The sequence below is a fragment of the Chiloscyllium plagiosum genome, unplaced genomic scaffold (genome assembly GCF_037043375.1).
Source record: "Chiloscyllium plagiosum isolate Xiang-an unplaced genomic scaffold, Cpla_swu_hap1 HiC_scaffold_48, whole genome shotgun sequence".
Lineage (NCBI taxonomy): Eukaryota > Metazoa > Chordata > Chondrichthyes > Orectolobiformes > Hemiscylliidae > Chiloscyllium > Chiloscyllium plagiosum.
Window position 1 is genome coordinate 6,504,758 of NW_028270186.1, and position 18,871 is coordinate 6,523,628.

At 41.0% G+C, this 18,871-nt stretch overlaps 1 long non-coding RNA gene across 2 annotated transcripts in view; it reads left to right on the top strand.

The window, feature by feature from the left end:
• LOC122543062 (uncharacterized) overlaps positions 1-18,871 on the top strand; it is a 392,191-nt gene that overhangs the window by 212,349 nt on the left and 160,971 nt on the right. Inside the window, exons 5-6 of one of the 2 annotated variants that reach the window (XR_015754928.1) lie at positions 5,438-5,520; positions 16,198-17,342. This is a non-coding gene — a long non-coding RNA (uncharacterized LOC122543062). Of the gene's footprint in view, positions 1-5,437; positions 5,521-16,197; positions 17,343-18,871 lie in introns of those variants that run through there. The other variant, XR_015754927.1, reaches the window with a different exon arrangement.

Consider the following 18,871-nt stretch of genomic DNA (forward strand, 5'->3'; position numbering starts at 1 on the left):
GTCAGACAAGAACCTTTGTGTTTGATTATTAAGTTGTCTTCCTCTGCCATAGTCAACCAAGCAGGCCCTGTAAATCCTGACCCGGAAAGAGCATGGGGGCAGTAAATCTATCGAATAGTAAGCAACAGTACAAAGAGCTCATATTACATGAGCAATGGTATGGAATGTTCATACAACAACCTGATTCCATTCCAGGCAAACTGAGTCTGTCACCTCACCCTGAGTGCAATATAGAGTCAAAGAGTCAGAGAGATGTACAACACGGAAACAGACCCTTCAGTCCAACTCGTCCTGCCGACCATATATCCCACCCTAATCTAGTCCCACCAGCCAGCACCCGGCCCATATCCCTCCAAACCCTTCCTTTTCATATACCCATCCAGATGTCTTTTAAATCGTGCAATTGTACCAGCCTCCTCTGGCAGCTCATTCCACACACGCACCACCCTCTGCGTGAAAACTTTGCCCTGTAGGTCTCTTTTTTTAATCTTTCCTTCTCACCTTAAACCAATGCCCTCTAGATCTGGACTCCCCGACCCCAGGGAAAAGACTTTGTCTATTTATCCTATCCATGCCCCTCATGGATAGGACCTCTATAAGGTCACCCCTCAGCCTCCGACGCTCCAAAGAAAACAGCCCCAGCCTATTCAGCCTCTCCCTGTAGCTAAAATCCTCTAACCCTGGCAACATCCTTGTAAATCTTTTCTGAACCCTTTCAAGTTTCACAATATCCTTCCTATAGGAGGGAGACTAGAATTGCATGCAATATTCCAACAATGGCCTAACCAATGTTCTGTGCAGCCTCAACATGTCCTCCCAACTCCTGTGCACAATACTCTGACCAGTAAAGGAAAGCATACCTAACGCCTTCTTCATTATCCTATCCACCTGTGACTCTACTTTCAAGGAGCCATGAACATGCTCTCCAAGGTCTGTTGTGGTTCTGTTCGCCGAGCTGGAAGTTTTTGTTGCAAACATTTCGTCCCCTGGCTAGGCGACATCATCAGTGCTTGGGAGCCTCCTGCGAAGCGCTTCTTTGATATTTCCTCCGGTGTTTATAATGGTCTGTCCCTGCCGCTTCCGGTTGTCAGTTTCAGCTGTCCGCTGTAGTGGTTGGTATATTGGGTCCAGGTCGATGTGTTTGTTGATGGAGTTTGTGGATGAATGCCATACCTCTAGGAATTCCCTGGCTGTTCTCTGTCTGGCTTGCCCTATGATAGTAGTGTTGTCCCAGTCGAATTCATGTTGCTTGTTGTCTGCGTGTGTGGCTACTAAGGATAGCTGGTTGTGTCGTTTCGTGGCTAGTTGATGTTCATGTATGCGGATTGTTAGCTGTCTTCCTGTTTGTCCTATATAGTGTTTTGTGCAGTCCTTGCATGGTATTTTGTACACTACATTAGTTTTGCTCATGTTGGGTATCGGGTCCTTCGTTCTGGTGAGTTGTTGTCTGAGCGTGGCTGTTGGTTTGTGTGCTGTTATGAGTCCTAGGAGTCGCAGTAGTCTGGCTGTCAGTTCTGAGATGCTCCTGATGTATGGTAGTGTGGCTAGTCCTTTTGGTTGTGGTATGTCCTCGTTCCGTGGTCTTTCTCTTAGGCATCTGTTGATGGCACACAAACCAACAGCCACGCTCAGACAACAACTCACCAGAACGAAGGACCCGATACCCAATATGAGCAAAACTAATGTAGTGTACAAAATACCATGCAAGGACTGCACAAAACACTATATAGGACAAACAGGAAGACAGCTAACAATCCGCATACATGAACATCAACTAGCCACGAAACGACTCAACCAGCTATCCTTAGTAGCCACACACGCAGACAACAAGCAACATGAATTCAACTGGGACAACACTACTATCATAGGGCAAGCCAGGGAATTCCTAGAGGCATGGCATTCATCCACAAACTCCATCAACAAACACATCGACCTGGGCCCAATATACCAACCACTACAGCGGACAGCTGAAACTGACAACCGGAAGCAGCAGGGACAGACCACTATAAACACCGGAGGAAACATCAAAGAAGCGCTTCGCAGGAGGCTCCCAAGCACTGATGATGTCGCCTAGCCAGGGGACGAAACATTTGCAACAAAAACTTCCAGCTCGGCGAACAGAACCACAACAACAAGTACCCGACCTACAAATCTTCGCACAAACTTCTCCAAGGTCTCTTTGTTCAGCAACATTCCCGAGGACCTGACCATTAAGTGTATAAGTCCTGCTGAGATTTGCTTTCCCAAAATGCAGCACCTCACATTATCTGAATTAAACTCCATCTGCCACTTGTAAGCCCATTGACCCATCTGATCAAGATCCTGTTGTAATCTGAGGTAACCTTCTTCGCTGTCCACTACACCTCCAATTTTGTTGTCATCTGCAAACTTACTAACTATATCTCTTATGTTCACATCCAAATCATTTATATAAATGACGAAACGTAATGGACCCAGCACCGATCCTTGTGGCACTCCAATGGTTAAAGGCCTCCAGTCCGAAAACCAACCCTCCACCACCACCCTCTATCTTTGAGCCAATTCTGTATCTAAATGGCTAGTTCTCCTGTATTCCATGAGATATAACCTTGCTCAGCAGTCTCCCATGGAGAACCTTGTCAAACGCCTTACTAAAGTCCATATAGATCATGTCCACCACTCTGCCCTCATCAATCCTCTTTGTTACTTCTTCAGAAAACTCAATCAAGTTTGTGAGACATGATTTCCCATACACAAAGCCATGTTGATTATCCCTTATCCTTGCCTTTTCAATACATGCACATCCCATCCCTTAGGGTTCCCTCCAACAACTTTCCCACCAGGCTCACTGGTCTATAGTTCCTTCGCTTGTCCTTATCACCCTTCTTAAACAGTGGCACCAATTTAGTCAACCACCAGTCTTCTGGCACCTCACCTGTGAGTACTGATGATACAAATATCTCAGTAAGAGGCTTCCCTCGCTTCCCACAGAGTTCTAGGGTACACCTGATCCGGTCCTGGGGATTTATCCACTTTTATGCGTTTCAAGACATCCAGCACTTCCTCCTCGGTAATATAGACATTTTTCAAGATGTCACCATCCATTTCCTTACATTGTATATCTTCTATGTCCTTTTACACAGTAAACATTGATGCAAATTATTCGTTTAGTATCTTCCCATCTTCTGCGGTTCCACACAAAGGCTGCCTTGCTGATCTTTGAGGGACCCTATTCTCTCCCTAGTTATCCTTTTGTCCTTAATGTATTTGTAAAAACTCTTTGGATTCTTTTTAACCCGATTTGCCAAAGCTATCTCATGTCCCCTTTTTGCCCTCCTGATTTCCCTCATGAAATGCAGCCAGATTTCACACATCACAGGAGCCTCCCCCTGCTATGTGTTAAATGTTGGTAGGGCTAGGCCTGAGATAGCCATTACGTGGCCCAAACATGGACTGGCCACCTGATGACTCTCCTACCTCCCTAAAGAGGTAGTTTAATGGCAGGATTAAGGAGCCAGGCACCTATGGAGGAACAGCCAACAGCTTTAGAAATCAAAATGGGGTGTGTGCCTTGGCAGGGACCTTGGAAGGGGTGACATTTCCTTGCAGCCATTGTCCTTTGGGATGGTAGAGATCATGGTTCTGGAAGTGCTCCTGAAGAAGTCTTGGCAAATCACTGCTGCATATCATGCAGATTGTAGATCCAGTGTTGTGGTGGTAATGTGCATGCTTATACTGGTGGATAGGTTGCTGATGAAACTGGATGATTTAAGCTGATGGGCCCAGCTCATGAATTTCATTCAGATTAGGTTTTGATTCTCTGAAATCAAAATTGACAATGTTAATTGCTTTGCAGAGGTAAGATGCTGGTTAATATTCTCCACGTCAAGACCTTCTGTCAAATCCTGTCCAGATTTATATTCACATCAAAAATATCTCCATTGCAGTTCTATTAGTGAACGTTAAATTCAGGTCAGGATTATGCTCAGTATTGATTCTGGGCAATGTTGTTTGGCTAAATTACCCTGTTTATTGCTAATAACATCAGAAGGCTGGTGTTACATTCAATCAGAGTACAATATGAAATGTTGACAAATAAACCATGAAACTCTGGACTAACTTGAAAGACTTGCCTTTACAACACATGTTTCACAACCTCAGGCCACCCCAAATGCTATACAGTCAACAATGCTCTTTAAAAGTGTGGTGAATGTTGTGGGGTAGGAAAGGTGACAATCAATTTGCAAGTTCTCTGCAAACTCCCCCCAACAGGTCGTTCTTTTTGTGCAGTTGAGTTGGGTGAAACGTATTGTCCTGCATGTTAAGGAGCAACTCCCTTAACTTGCAATAAAATACTGACAGAGGTCAAGTTATAGCCACCTGAGAGGGTAATTGAGTCCTCAGTTTTTTGTCCATACTGAAAGTTAATGCCTCCATTCAAGCAGCACACTCTCAGTACTGCACTGCAGTGTCAGCTGGGAATTTTTGCAGTGGGCTTCAAGCATGCAACCTTTTTGGGTCAGTGACGAGGCTGCAGACACTGATCGCTGAGACCATGAACATGACAGATCCTGTCACATTGTTCAAAGTACATTCTTCAAGAGACATTGGTGTCCCGGACAATATTTTTCCTTAATACTGATCAGTCAAGTGTGTGTGTGTGTTATACAAAATACTGACAGCCAGGATGGCTCTGTGCTTGATGCTATTCTCAGCTCCTGGAGGGCTCTTCTGTGTTCTTCTACATAACTACAATTCTCCACTTCATGTTCTTCATACCTACTAAAATATTTCAACTATTTCTTTCCTTGCTTGGTTCCTATGTTCCTTTTCCCCTTTCCTCTCTTTATTCTTCCCTGGACCTGATGTTAAAGATTTTTCTCATTTCATCAGTGATTAATTTGAGGTAACTAAAACATGTTGCAATGGGTTTTGGTGATGGTGGACTTTGCAACCACATTGATCATTGATTTTAGCATTTCCACAACTCCTCAAGATGACAATTGTGGCCTGAAGAAGGGCTTATGCCCGAAACGTTGATTCTCCTGTTCCTTGGATGCTGCTTGACCTGCTGCGCTTTTCCAGCAACACATTCTCAATTGTGGTTAAATGTATAAGACATATTTTGTCAAACTGCGTTGCCATTGAAACTTGAAGCATAGTCCAAACAGTACTCTGTGGTTTGTGATTTTGGATCATAGATGCATGGTAACAAACAAAGGATTGTGCACACAATATAAAGTGTTTTGTTTCCTTTCTATGGTAACTGACTGTAATAAGTGCAAAAGTGCTGTATGTGACTTTAAGTTGACAGGAAAACTGAATTGCGATATCATCAATGTTAAAATTGGAACAGAGGATAGGATTTTCCCACATTTTTTTCCAAGTGTGCGAGCTGGCAATGAATGTGCCACCCTAATCAGTGAGCTAACTCACCCATTTGCTTGTTTCAACACAGGACCTGCTGCCAGTCAAAAGGTGGAAGTTTCCCTTATATCTGCAAGTCAAGGCCTGCACCTTGGGAGCCCCAGCAGCAAGAAGGTAAATTATTTTTTTTCCTTCTCACAGAGTGTTGGGTTGATGAGAGAAGGGGAGTCGGGGTGTCAGAGGCAAAGGCAGAGGTGACTTTCAGAGGCCACCTCATTGCCCACCTGTTGTGCTGACGACTGCCGCAAGATTGGAGCATCTGGAGGCCCTCCCCAAACCACTAAGCAGGTTTCCCAGGGAAAGTGGCCACCTTTCTTAAACATCAGGGAGGCAGGTCATTGGTGAGCCAGCGAGCAAAGACTCTTAAAGAGACCAGTATTTGATCACTTCAGGGCCTCAATTGATGGTCAGCCAAGAAAGTCACTTGTGAGCCTCTGCACTGAGCATTTATTTGAGGGTAAGTTTATTTCTTGTATGACTCGCCCTGTTATTTCCTATTTTCAACCCCTCCCTCATCATCTTCATGGAAGGGGAAATCGTACACAGAGTTTTTATGCAGCTACAAGATCGAGATAAGCTTTCAGTGTAAGATGGCTGTCCTGGGAGTGAAACAGGAATTCACCCACAAGAAGGTGAGAAACATGCCATGGCATTAAATGATTCAACTGGATTGAGAGACTTGCAATTTACCACTGTTCAAAAACACCGATGTCTGAAAACACTTTACAGCCAAAGAAATACTTTCAAAATGTAGTCACAGAATCTCAGAACTGCTACAGAGCAGAAGAAGGCGATTCAGCCCATCATGATCACATTGGTTGTTCAAATGAGCATGATGACCTCATGACATTTTCCTGTGTATCCCCTTCAACCTTCCACATTGTCTTTCTTCATGTAACCATCTGAATGAAACTGTGTCTCCTTAACATGGGGGAAGTACATTCCAGACACTAACTACTTGTTGTGTAAGTATGTTTCTTTTCTCACATTGCATTTACTTCTTTCACAAGCTACTTTAAATCTGTGCCCTCTCATTCACAATCCTTTCTCGAGTGAAAATCATTTCTCCCTATCAATTCTGACAAGCCTTGTGATTTGAAAACTTTGTACAGCGATTTGGCTTTAATACAATTGAAGAATTTAGATCGTTATTTGTAGAATACGAACTTTCCTGACCTATATTGGCTACAATGTGATTCCAACCCCATTAGTTTAAACGACGTGGCTGTTGCATGATTTTCGAGATCACATAAGAACGGAACGATCGCATTTAATCAGAATCAACTGTATCTGATCTTCTCTTAGCCTTCTCCTCTGCAAAGAAACGATCCTAACTTCTCCAACCCATTTGCATAACTGAAATCTCTTGTCCTTGAAATATTCCTGTAAACTTCTTCCTCACAGTGTCTAATGTGTTCACATCCTTCCCGAGCATTGAGCACAGAACTGCACAGAGTCTTACATAGGTTTAGCATAAACTCTTTGCTCTTGCATTCTGTGCCCCATTACTAAAACCAAGGATACTATCTGATTTTTTAACTGTTTTTAACTGTAACTCTGAAGATGGATGAGGGCGATCCAGTAGACATGGTGTACCTGGACTTTCAGAAAGCTTTTGATAAAGTCCCACATAGGAGGTTAGTGAGCAAAATTAGGGCGCATGGTATTGGGGGCAAAGTACTAACTTGGATTGAAAGTTGGTTGGCTGAGAGGAAACAAAGAGTAGTGATAAACGGCTCCATTTCGGAATGGCAGGCAGTGACCAGTGGGGTACCGTAGGGATCAGTGCTGGGCCCGCAGCTTTTTACAATATATATTAATGGTATAGAAGCTGGTATTAGTCATAACATTAGCAAATTTGCTGATGATACTAAGCTGGGTGGCAGGGTGAAATGTGAGGAGGATGTTCGGAGATTACAGGGTGATCTGGACAGGTTAGGTGAGTGGTCAGATGCATTGCAGATGCAGTTTAATGTGGATAAATGTATGGTTATCCACTTTGGTGGCAAGAACAGGAAGGCAGATTACTACCTAAATGGAATCAATTTGAGTAAAAGGGCAGTACAAAGAGATTTGGGTGTTCTTGTACACCAGTCAATGAAGGTAAGCATGCAGGTACAGCAGGTAGTGAAGAAGGCTAATAACATGCTGGCCTTCATAACAAGAGGGATTGAGTATAGAAGCAAAGAGGTTCTTCTACAGCTGTACAGGGCCCTGGTGAGACCATACCTGGAGTATTGTGTGCAGTTCTGGTCTCCAAATTTGAGGAAAGACATTCTGGCTATTGAGGGAGTGCAGCGTAGGTTCACGAGGTCAATTCCTGGAATGGCGGGACTACCTTACGCTGAAAGACTGGAGCGACTGGGCTTGTATACCCTTGAGTTTTGAAGACTGAGAGGGGATCTGATTGAGACATATAAGACTATTAAAGGATTGGACACTCTGGAGGCAGGAAACATGTTTCCGCTGATGGGTGAGTGCCGAACCAGAGGACACAGCTTAAAAATACGGGGTAGACCATTTAGGACAGAGATGAGGAGAAACTTCTTCACCCAGAGAGTGGTGGCTGTGTGGAATGCTCTGCCCCAGAGGGCAGTGGAGGCTCAGTCTCGAGATTCATTTAAGAGAGAGTTGGATAGAGCTCTCACGGATAGTGGAATCAAGGGTTATGGAGATAAGGCAGGAACAGGATACTGATTAAGGATGATCAGCGATGATCATATTGAATTGTGGTGCAGGCTCGAAGGGCAGAAAGGCCTACTCCTGCACCTATTGTCTATTGTCTATTGTCGACCTCCACCTGCCCTGCCACCTGTAATGACATTTGGAATATACATATGCACAGGTACTCTCAGGCCTTTCTGGCACACTCTTTAGAGTAATGCCTTTGTTTTGTATTGAATCTCCACATTCTTTCTACTAAAATACATCATTTCACACTTCTCTGCATTGAGCTTTATCTGCTACCAATCTTCCCACTCCACAACTTTTTGAAGCTCTGCACTGCCCCTCACCGTTCATAAGTTTTCCAAGTATTGTGTTATCCACAAATTTTAAAATTGCCCTTACACACTACGATCTCGATGATGAAAACCAAGGGTCCCAATACTGACCTCTGGGAAAACTTTGCTCCAGCCTGAAAAAAATCCCTTAATCATCACTCTCTGTTTCCTATCTATCAAGCAATTTTGAGTTCATATTGCCACTGTCCCTTTTATTCCACGAGCTCTGATTTTATTGATAAAGTCTGTTGTGTGACATTGTATTAAGCAGCTTTTAGATGCCCATGTACATCAGAACAACAGCATTACCTTCATCAATGCTTATGTCACCTTTTCAAATAAAATTGAGCAAGTTGGTTAAACATGATTTTCCCCAAAGAAATCCACTCTGGATCTTCTTAATTTACCCATATTTAGACCATAAGATGGTAAGACGTTTGAGCAGAAAATATGCCATTCAGCCCATCGAGTTGGCTCTGCCATTCAATCATGGCTGATATGTTTCTCAACCCCATTCTCCTGCTTTCTCCCTGTAAACTTTGATCTCCTTGAAAATCAAGAATTCATCATCTCCATCTTAAATGTACTCAATGACCTGGCCTGTGGCAGTGAACTCCTTAGATTCATCATTCTGTGGCTGAAGACGTTTTTCCCTTATCACAGTTCTCAATGGTCTTCCCTTTACTCTAAGATTGTGCCCTCAGGTCCTAGTCTCTCCTATCAATGGAAACATCTTCCCAACATCCACTCTGTCCAAGCTATTCAGTGTTCTGTAAGTTTCAATTAGATTCCATTTCACCTTCTAAAGCTCCATTGAGAATCGACCCAGAATCCTCAAACATTCCTCAAGGGTTAAACTTTTCATTTCTGAGACCATTCTCGTGAACCTCCTGTGAACACGCTCCAGGGCCAATACATCCTCCCTGAGATATGGGGCCCAAAATTGCTCACACTACTCCAAATGCATTTAGGCTAGAGCCTTATAGAGCATCAGTAGTGCATCCCATCTTTTATATTCAAGTCCTCTCAAACTAAATGCCATCACTGCATTTGCCTTCCTAACTACTGACTCAACCTGCAAGTTTACCTTGAGAAAATCCTAGACGAGAAATCCCAAATCTCTTTGCACTTCAGACTTCTGAATTGTCTCCCCATTTTGAAAATAGTTCATACTTTTATTCTTTTTGTCCATATGACTGTTAATTCTGCATCGAACTATTGTTTTACCGAAGTTGCCTTAACTGAAGTTAAATTGAATAGTCTATAATTGACTGATTTATCCTTACAGCCATTTTTTGAACAAATGCGTAATGCGTGAAATTCTTCAGATCTCAAGCACCACTCTTGAGTTAATGGAAGATTGAAATATTTTGACCAGTGGCTCAGCGATTTCCACTCTCATTGCTCCAGTATCCTTGAATGCATCTTATCTGGTCCCAGTGCTTGATCAACTTTTAGTACGAACTGCCTGTCTGTTACCTCCTCCCTATCAATTCTTCTTCTGACTGCATTTCCATTCATTGTCACCAGGTCATCAGTTTTCTTGTTAAAGACAAATGGTAAGTTTTTATTCATTTATTACCTCAGCCATGTTCCCCACTTCCAATTTGAGGGAATGCATCTTCTCTGTGATGAACCACCTCTTCATTGAAGTCAGCCCATTGTTCAGCTGGCATTTATTACTGCCAACCTTTGATTGTAATTTATCTGACCTCCCTCTCTGTTCTTGCTCCATTGAAGTCAATTGCCCTCAGGTAAAAATTCTTACTATGGATTTCTGTTGTCTCTTTGTATTTTAAACATAAACCTGATGCTAGAATGATTACTGACTCCGAAAGGCACCCCAGTGACACTTGGTCATCTTGGCCTACTTCATGCTTTCAAGCCAGGTCTAGCAGTGCTTCCTTTCTTGTTGAACTGAACACATACTGTTGTTGAAAATTTCTTTGACTAAAATCGAAGAATGCTTGCCCAACTCTGTCCTTTACACCATCACAATCCCAGTATACATTTGGATAATTAAAGTCTCCATTACAGCTACTCTATCATGTTTCTACCTCTCTGTAATTTCCATGCAGATTTATTCCTCTACATCTTTCCCCTTAATTGATGGCCAATGGACTACACTGATGCAGTTAAAGCACCTTTTTTGTTCATTAGCACAAGCTTTCTGATGAATTCTGAACTTGAAACCTCTGGGACTTTCTCTTTAACCTTTTACAAACTCTCTTCAACTCATACCGTTACCTTTCCTCCTTTGCTTCTTCCCCTATTTTAGAACATCAACTTGTTTCCAGGAGCAATTGGACAGAACAATTTGCCTGTAATTCAACACTCTTATTTACTTTATTTTGTAGATATGGATAGGAGTGCTGTAAGCCTGGCTGAGAATGTTTGACTTTCTCTCTTATTCTTCCTCCACCATATATCTTATTCCTGATTCCTAGTTTATCTGTCTCTTCCCCTATATTGTGCACCATGGCTTCCTTCTCTTGTTATCATTATAGCTGATATTGTTACTGGACAAGTCAGATCCCAGACATAAATCTGGCTTGATAGATTTTTTTTATTTTAAGAGGACAGTCTTTCACTGGAACAGAAATGAGCAATGCTGCAGATTCAGCAGTAATTGTCTCATAGTGAACTCTGTTTGATGTGTTCAATTCAACTCTGAGGTGAGCTTCCATGCTTACATCATTTTTCATACAAAGGCTTCCACTTCTGAACCTAGTGGAATTCTGTCTCTGCCTCAGCCCATCAGGCATGGAGACATTAAACTGTCCTTTATCATCTCCAACCTCAACTGTTCCACTGCTGTCCGCGTTGGCCATCCATCCTCGACTCTCTGCAACCTTCATCTCAGCTCATTGAGTCTTATCCTATGCCAGGCCCTTAACATCCATCATTCCTGACCCTGGGATCACATGCCTCCAGACTTCCAATTTTGAAATTCACATTCTTGATATTCCTGACCTCTAATCCCCATTCACTTCTTTTGTCCATGCCCCAAACATGCCCTTTGCCTGACTTTGGTCTCTTGTGCTCCCATTTTATTGTTGATGCCTTCAATAAGGTAGGGCACAACAATTGCCTGCACCCTGATCACCCTTGTTCCTCTTCGAAGATCCTTCTTTGACAAAGCTTTTGGTCTCTCTCCTCCTCATGTCTGCTATTTTTGTCTGATTACCGTCGGTAAATTTCTTTCAGAAACCTTTCTGCAGCAAATTTAAGGTGCTACATAAATGCAGGTTATTGCTCCAGGCATTACTCTCCTTGTGATTTAAAGCCAAGGCTGCCAAAGTCAGTTTTAGTCTCATTTTCTGGTTCTGTGAAGTGGAAATAATTAATTCTGGACATTTATAGTGTCTTCCTTTCAAGTGTAGCAATTATCTTTCATAACTGTAAAAATTGTAATTAATCCTTTGCAAGATCTTTTATCTTTCTCAAAGAGGCTAGGACTGTTTCTTGATTGTGCAGTTAAGTGCACCCATTAGCCCTTAACTTACAGCATGTCTACTTAGATCTGAAATAAATAAGGTTAAAATCAAGTTTTTGACTGTCAATTTGTACTTGGCACGTCCTTACCACTTAGCACAGGTGTTACCGAATTTGTTAACTTTGCTGTAAATGAATGCTTAGACCTTTTCATGGAGTAAACATTGTGTGACTACTGATGTGAACTAATCCCGATAAAAATCAGAGCAATAACTCACGTCACAGTCCATCTGATCTCAACCTTGTTGGTATTTGGGACAGCATGGTTATCCTTCTTCAAAATGAGTGTTTCCTTGGTATAAAGTTAAAAATCACACAACACCAGGTTATAGTCCAACAGATTTATTTGGAAGCACTAGCTTTCAGAGTGCCGATCCTTCACCACATGGTTGTTGTCTCAGGTGGTGGTTGCCACAACAACCACCTGATGAAGGAGCAATGCCCTGGAAGCTAGTGCTTCCAAATAAATCTGTTGGACTATAACCTGGTGTTGTGTGATTTTTAAGTTTGTACACCCCAGTTCAACACTGGCATCTCCAAATCATTTCCTTGGTATAGCACTGTTTGACAAGGCAATTGTACTTTGGATGCTGTGAGACATGCTGCTAAGGAGGTTTTGTTGCTTTTAAATGATGGGGAAGTTGAAAATAAGATGTTCTATTTGTCTATCAATTTGTTGTCCTCCTGAAATAAAGAGTGGAGAAATTAGGTACTCTCTTAATAGTTCTTACGGACAAGTGGATATCATGTCTTGCATGGACTGTATTTACTCTTCGGACAATCCTTCACCTTTCACTCATGAAGCAGGGGGCTGCTTCTATTGTCCATGCCCATCTCCATATTACATTGAGCACTGCCCACAGTCTTTGAAGGAGTTTGAAGCCAGGGCCCTCTGCTGCTGGTGATAAGGTTGTGATACAACTGTGCAACTCTATCATGTACTTGGAAAAGGTTGTGAGAACTGGAGTTACATCCATAGAGCTGGGTAAGAATAGCAGGTTTCCTCCCCAAAAAGAACATTAATGAACCAATGAAAATCTTTGACAATCCAACAACTTTGTGGTCACTGATAGCAGCTTTTCTTTATGTTGAATTTAATTATCAAATTGCTGTCATGAGAAAAGACCTCACATTATCTTGGTTATTTGTCCAGATCTCTGCTTTATGAGTGGACACCCACACCAACCAACCCCACCATCCCGTGGCCGAACACTTCAACTCCCCCTCTCACTCAGCCAAGGACATGCAGGTGCTGGGCCTCCTCCATCGCCAAACCTGAGCCACCTGATGCCTGGTGGAAGAATGCCTCCTCTTCTTCCTTGGGACCCTCCAATCACATGGGATCAATGTGGATTTCACCAGTTTCCTCATTTCTCCTCCCACACCTTTTCCCAGATTCAATCTTCCAACTCAGCACCGCCCTCAAAACCTGTCTTACCTGTCCATCTTCCTTCCCACCTATCCGCTCCACCCTCCTCTCCAACCTATCACCATTACCCCCACCTTCATCTACCAATCACACTCTCAGCTACCTTCCCCTCAGCCCCATCCCCCTCCCATTTATCTCTCCACCTCATTGGCTCACAAGCCTCATTCCTGATAAAGAGCTTTTGCCCGAAACACTGATTTTCCTGCTCCTCGGATGCTGCCTGACCTGCTGTGCTTTTCCAGCATCACTCTCTCCGACTCTGATCTCCAGCATCTGCTGTCCTTACATTCTCCATAATGCGATTCTGGCCTCATTAGTTTAAATGGTGCGACTATTGCACGATTTTCTTAAAATGCGAGATCACATGAGAATGGAACTATCACGTTATATCAGTGCCAACTGGATATAAATCACACACATTATATTTCTCATTTCATAGTGATTTGTTACTTTACAACACCACTTAGTTGCAATAAGTGATAGAGAAGTTTTTTTAAAATTTTCTTTTGTTTGTTGCTAAACACAGAAACCTAAAGGTGTATTTTCTGTTTTGAATGTTTGTCCTAAAAGGATGGTTGCTTTGTGTATATTTTGTTGTGTTTGGTCTCACAATCAGTATGTCAGCATGCTTTTGAGATATATGATATTTTCACTGTATGTGATCTGAGGGTGTAAAGGTCTCGGACTCCATCATAGGTTGGATTACTTTAAGCATGTTGTCCACGAGAATATGCTCCAGGAAAGGCTTGAGGTTAGTCCAGACATTTAGATGCAGATGGAAAGTACATTTGTGCATAACAGTTATCTGCAATAAATATCTGTAGATTCTTCAGGACTGTAATACCCACATCCAGTTTCTTACTTTGTGGAACATAACATGGGCACTGCGACATCAGATAAAACACTCTATTAGAGGGAAACTCGTATCATTTTTGTGATTTAATTTTCAAGTCATGTTCTTTCTTCATATTGCCTCAGAAGGATTACACAAGATTGTATGATTGAGAATCTCTCAGGGGTTAAGGCTAGTGGTGATAATTTGTTCTCATGTTGACCATTGTAATTGGCTGTGATGATGTGTCTGAATTTATATTGAAGTGGAAAATCAAATAGGTGCTTTGGTATGCAAATAGCTACTTGTAAAAGAAAATTGATCTTGGTAAGTGATTGTGACATCTAGGCATTATAATTTGAAAATGTCACATTGTCAGTTGTCTTCATTTGAAGTGTTCCCATATGATTCAGATGGAAGAAAGCAGAAAATCTCATTTAGAAATAATCGAGAGGAAAAATACAATCTTTTTTCAACTGATTTCTTTGTGACTCAACAAATTGTGCTCTGCAATCAGATTGCTGAGGTTCAATATTTTTTCCTGTTGATGCTCAGCTGTGTGGTTATGACAAGGCAGTAAATGTTGTTTGTCAACTTGTTTTTTTATAAAAAGAAACTGCCATTAAATTTTGAAACTCTGACTTGATTATGCATTTTTGGTCAGTCTCTTTTGAAATTCTGCGACAGAAAGACTAATTACCAGGAGTATTGACAGAAAGAGTTTGCAAGCAAAACTACAAAAATGAACCAATCATCACATCAGAGGCTGTCAACAGAATGTCACAGATAAAGATGGTCATTGCTAGTTCTCTCCAACCAACTGCTATTTTGAGATTTGCTACAGTTGTTGAAGATCCATGGTTCTAACCTCTTGAACCAATTGCTTGTCAAACTTGTTGTCGTGGGCCTTCAAATCAAAGTGCTAATGCCATCATCTGAAGTACTTATCAATTTGCTGTTGCTGTTGGGGCAAGAATCAGATGTTTTCTTCCATCTCCCAGCTGATTACTTCCATTTTGTCAATTGAGTCTGTGAATTATTACCGCAGATATTTTTATTGCAGGAAATTGTACTGGGTGAACTGAAGAATAAACGAGTGGGTGGCAGAATTAATTATTGAAACACCAAAATTGGGAGGTTTTGATTTGTTTTTACTGATGGCTTATGATACTTTCTTGCAAGCACTTACTTTCAAGGAGTAGGTTGTGTGTGAGCACAGTATTGTTGTTAAAACTGCATTCCTGAAAGTTAATTTGGGGCATCGGAATTGCAGACCATTTATATAGAGAAGTATTCATTACTCTGACAAAAGACGTGTAAGTCAAACTTGGAAACCTCCAAAAATATTTCCAAAAATGAAATCTTTTAAGTCAAGAAAAAAACGGGAATCATTGAGATGTGTTCGATGGTTGCAATTTTGAAATGTGAAAAAAAATGATAACACTAAGAATTCATACTAAGTTCACATGATATAATGTATTTTATATGAGGATTGTACAAAATTGTCTTTATTCACAATCAGAATTTGTTTAAATATAAAATCTTCAGCACATGACCCAATGTGCTCATCCAATTCATGTTTAGTCACTTTGGCTGTGGATCGATTCTGGTGCTTTCACTTTTGGAATCATCCCTCCAGAATAAATTATCTTCCACTTCATTTAATGAATTTGATATTCTGAATTTTTGAACAATCTGATAACACTCAGTGTGCAAATGATATCCTACAATTCAATAATAAGATCACACAAAACATCCATCAGGGCATCAGATGTACTTCCAGTCCTTTGCAAGTCTTTTCTCTGCCTGTATACAGATGCAATCTGGGTGTGATTTCTTTGCAGATACCTCATGATCTAATCAATTAAATGAGATCTGAACATGCCCCCCAACAATGAGCTGCACATGTCTATTTCACATATTATTGATCTACAACTTGACATGAGCATCATCCATTCAACTGTTGTCACAGACATGCAGAAAACACCTGCTTAACTTAAGTTGGTCACCCTTTCCCTTTGATTACTCAACAGCTCTTGGATGGAAATAACTGAGGCAAAATGGCACACAAAATTACACAGATGCAAAGACAACTTCGCTGCCGCATGAATTTCAACTTATAGCAAAAGAATTTACTGAAAGAAAAGAGGAAGTTACAAACTTGTTACTTCTATACTTAATGCTTGGCACATAATTATTATTAAGTAAAATTAAAACATTAAATTGTTTGGACACTGCTGCAAGGTAGTTATGCCAACCAAGTGTTGTTTCTTTGAGTTTATAATAATTGTGTCATGCTTCTGTTTCAAAGTTTGCACAAGATTAGATAGAAAATGCAACACAGAAAGAGACCAGTTGATTCAACTCACCTGTCTTCTTCCATTCCATTTATTCTACCACAGCCTTACAGCATTTTTTTATTGCTTTCCATCTTGTGTTCATTTAATTTCATTTTGAAAACATCCAGTTATTTTCCCCAAGTGTAATTGTGAGTTGCACATTCTCAACACTTTTTGAATAAAGAAATGACTCTTTGCTACTTGCAGATAATCTTTAATTCAGGGTCCTAACTTCAGATATTACAAAAATGAAAACATTTGCTTCCTATTGACCCTTTCCAGATCAGTCAAAGTGGAACAAAATCACATTCTTCCCTTTTTGAAAAATACCAAACCATTCATTTTTTTTGATGCCTGCAATTTTCCAGTTCTGGAACTATCCTGAGAAATCCTTTTGCACTTTCTCCACTTTAGGGTGTAGGTTTGCTCACTGAGCTGTAGGTTTGATATCCAGACGTTTCATTACCTGGCTAGGTAACATCATCAGTGGCGACCTCCAAGTGAAGCGAAGCTGTTGTCTCCTGCTTTCTATTTATATGTTCGTCCTGGATAAATCTACACCCTAAACCTCAACCTGAGCTACAAACTTTGAACTTTCTCCACTGGTTTCAAGTCCTTTAAATAAAATGGAGAGCAGACCATGTGAGCAGTCACAATTCAGATTTCTGCACAAGTTTATCATCACTTCACATAAACTTTGCAATAAATTGCAGTATTTTGTTAATGTTAGTAATTGGTTTGTAAACAAGCAATGCTATTTTGAATGATTTGTTGATATTGATCTGTAGATTCCATTGCTCTTCTATCCCATCCAGTTCCTTATTTTCTCGGGTGTAACTGATGTTTCTATTTTTCTATCAAAATGCAACTCTCACCAATTATCCACAATAAAGTTAATTAGATACCTAACTGCCCTGTGTGAACTTGCTGTCTAAGTGCAGGCAGAGGACTCTGACTCATACAAGATTATCCATGAATAGAATTGATTGAAGGACAGTTTGTCTTCTGATAATACTTTACCGGCTATGAAACTAAAATACAAAATATAATTCAATACCAAGTCTTTTAAACTCTGACTTAAAGAATAGTGAAATTGAACAGTTTCCCATTTAAAAATGTCTCGATTAATAGAGAGATAAACCAGATTTGTGACTAAACCCTTCCCTTCAAGGGGAGATTTATTGAAGCTGATTTCAGTGTGGCTCAGATTGTGCATATTCAGAACATTAGCAAGTAGAGACAAATCATCGGTAGGGTTCTATCAGTCAGTCTGGCCTGTTATATGAGGGATATTTTGTACTTTTTCTGCTTGGGCAGTAATGCTTAAAGCCTATAATTCACAGAGCAAAATGTAAATGTGAGACAACACATGGCAATAAAAAAGTTGGAAAGGCAAAATCAGCAGTAAATAACCTACCAAAATACTGCCAGTAAGACACATCCATCACTTAAAATTAACAACCAAAGCAGACATGACAGGACTAGTCAACTGACCATTTAGCATCTAGGGCGAAAGAGGGTTCAACATTTATTTCTAGACCTTTCTTGAAAGTTTCAGATGGGAGAATTCCACTTCGAGTTTAGAATGGAACCCTGTCTTTGAATGTCTTGAATGGGAATGATTCTGCAATGGTCAAGATCACACCATTTGGCACAGAAAGTTTCAGCTGGGGCCTTTACTCAACAGTTCAGGACATATTCCTCAAAACATTAGAGGGGATGGAATCCTTTGCGGGTGTTTTGACTTAGACCATACTTCATGTTTCTGGATGGCACTATTCCACAGAACAGATCAAGTGTAATTTTCATGTTAAGTTCTAATTGAAAAAAAACCCCAAATTAAAGGGAAAGAAAGTGAGTCGGTGATGGTTGAACTGGATAAATGGTGTCTTCTAGCATTTGAACTGGCGTACAGCTGGGTTTTAAATATAACAATGAAAACAATATACCCTTGTCTGTGGCGAACACACCCACTGCAGGTGTTGAACTTTCTGCACATCCTGTGGGGCTGGGGACTGGGGATGGTGGGGGTGTGGTGGGGGGGTATGGCTTGTACTGAGATGATGAAGTGTGCAGAGAAAATCATGCAAGAAATCCTCAGAGAGAAACCATCTGTGGAACTCCCTGACATTGACTCTGAGCCGGTATTGATTAAAATTCAACCCTGAGTGTTCGCTTCACTAATTAATTCCATACAAGCTTGCCCTTTCTCACTGAAACAATCTAGATTGTTAATTTATTTTAACTTGTACATGCAACTTGAATAAAAATATGACACGCCAATTAATTAACACGAATTTACCAGCAGCCATTGGGCATTGATCTGTGGCTGCTTGTTCATGAAACCATGAAATTTCTGAAACTAATC